Consider the following 2,500-nt stretch of genomic DNA (forward strand, 5'->3'; position numbering starts at 1 on the left):
GCCTCACGCTTCGCTCACTGTTCGCCGCTCGCCGCTCGCTCGCGCAGCCAAAAATGGCCTGTTTTGGCCCGTTTTTGGGCTGTTTTGGCCTGTTTTTGGGCTGTTCTTGCGTGGTGCGGTGACCATCGTGAGCGGAGCAAAACGTCAGCCATCTCAGCACCCTGGAACCCCCCGGGTGGCACAGGGCTGGATGGGGCTTTCGTATAGCAGGGACGGTGCTGCCTCTCGCTTCGCTCGCTGTCCGCCGCTCGCCGCTCGCTCGCGCAGCCAAAAATGGCCAGTTTTGGCCCGTTTTTGGGCCGTTTTGGCCTGTTTTTGGGCTGTTCTTGCATGGCGCGGCGACCGTCGTGAGCGGAGCAAAATGTCAGCCATCTCAGCACCCTGGAACCCCCCGGGTGGCACAGGGCTGGATGGGGCTTTCGTATAGCAGGGACGGTGCTGCCTCTCGCTTCGCTCGCTGTCCGCCACTCGCCGCTCGCTCGCGCAGCCAAAAATGGCCAGTTTTGGCCCGTTTTTGGGCCGTTTTGGCCAGTTTTTGGCCTGTTCTTGCGTTGCGCGGTGACCGTCGAGAGCGGACCAAAACGTCAGCCATCTCAGCACCCTGGAACCCCCCGGGTGGCACAGGGCTGGATGGGGCTTTCGTATAGCAGGGACGGTGCTGCCTCACGCTTCGCTCGCTGTTCGCCGCTCGCCGCTCGCTCGCGCAGCCAAAAATGGCCTGTTTTGGCCCGTTTTTGGGCTGTTTTGGCCTGTTTTTGGGGTGTTCTTGCGTGGCGCGGCGACCGTCGTGAGCGGAGCAAAATGTCAGCCATCTCAGCACCCTGGAACCCCCCGGGTGGCACAGGGCTGGATGGGGCTTTCGTATAGCAGGGACGGTGCTGCCTCACGCTTCGCTCGCTGTTCGCCGCTCGCCGCTCGCTCGCGCAGCCAAAAATGGCCTGTTTTGGCCCGTTTTTGGGCTGTTTTGGCCTGTTTTTGGGCTGTTCTTGTGTGGCGCGGCGACCGTCGTGAGCGGAGCAAAATGTCAGCCATCTCAGCACCCTGGAACCCCCCGGGTGGCACAGGGCTGGATGGGGCTTTCGTATAGCAGGGACGGTGCTGCCTCACGCTTCGCTCGCTGTTCGCCGCTCGCCGCTCGCTCGCGCAGCCAAAAATGGCCTGTTTTGGCCCGTTTTTGGGCTGTTTTGGCCTGTTTTTGGGCTGTTCTTGCGTGGCGCGGCGACCGTCGTGAGCGGAGCAAAATGTCAGCCATCTCAGCACCCTGGAACCCCCCGGGTGGCACAGGGCTGGATGGGGCTTTCGTATAGCAGGGACGGTGCTGCCTCACGCTTCGCTCACTGTTCGCCGCTCGCCGCTCGCTTGCGCAGCCAAAAATGGCCTGTTTTGGCCCGTTTTTGGGCTGTTTTGGCCTGTTTTTGGGCTGTTCTTGCGTGGTGCGGTGACCATCGTGAGCGGAGCAAAACGTCAGCCATCTCAGCACCCTGGAACCCCCCGGGTGGCACAGGGCTGGATGGGGCTTTCGTATAGCAGGGACGGTGCTGCCTCTCGCTTCGCTCGCTGTCCGCCGCTCGCCGCTCGCTCGCGCAGCCAAAAATGGCCAGTTTTGGCCCGTTTTTGGGCCGTTTTGGCCTGTTTTTGGGCTGTTCTTGCGTGGTGCGGCGACCGTCGTGAGCGGAGCAAAATGTCAGCCATCTCAGCACCCTGGAACCCCCCGGGTGGCACAGGGCTGGATGGGGCTTTCGTATAGCAGGGACGGTGCTGCCTCTCGCTTCGCTTGCTGTCCGCCACTCGCCGCTCGCTCGCGCAGCCAAAAATGGCCAGTTTTGGCCCGTTTTTGGGCCGTTTTGGCCAGTTTTTGGCCTGTTCTTGCGTTGCGCGGTGACCGTCGAGAGCGGAGCAAAACGTCAGCCATCTCAGCACCCTGGAACCCCCCGGGTGGCACAGGGCTGGATGGGGCTTTCGTATAGCAGGGACGGTGCTGCCTCACGCTTCGCTCACTGTTCGCCGCTCGCCGCTCGCTCGCGCAGCCAAAAATGGCCTGTTTTGGCCCGTTTTTGGGCTGTTTTGGCCTGTTTTTGGGCTGTTCTTGCGTGGTGCGGTGACCATCGTGAGCGGAGCAAAACGTCAGCCATCTCAGCACCCTGGAACCCCCCGGGTGGCACAGGGCTGGATGGGGCTTTCGTATAGCAGGGACGGTGCTGCCTCTCGCTTCGCTCGCTGTCCGCCGCTCGCCGCTCGCTCGCGCAGCCAAAAATGGCCAGTTTTGGCCCGTTTTTGGGCCGTTTTGGCCTGTTTTTGGGCTGTTCTTGCGTGGTGCGGCGACCGTCGTGAGCGGAGCAAAATGTCAGCCATCTCAGCACCCTGGAACCCCCCGGGTGGCACAGGGCTGGATGGGGCTTTCGTATAGCAGGGACGGTGCTGCCTCTCGCTTCGCTCGCTGTCCGCCACTCGCCGCTCGCTCGCGCAGCCAAAAATGGCCAGTTTTGGCCCGTTTTTGGGC

Source organism: Musa acuminata, unplaced genomic scaffold (assembly GCF_036884655.1).
Source record: "Musa acuminata AAA Group cultivar baxijiao unplaced genomic scaffold, Cavendish_Baxijiao_AAA HiC_scaffold_37, whole genome shotgun sequence".
NCBI lineage: Eukaryota > Viridiplantae > Streptophyta > Magnoliopsida > Zingiberales > Musaceae > Musa > Musa acuminata.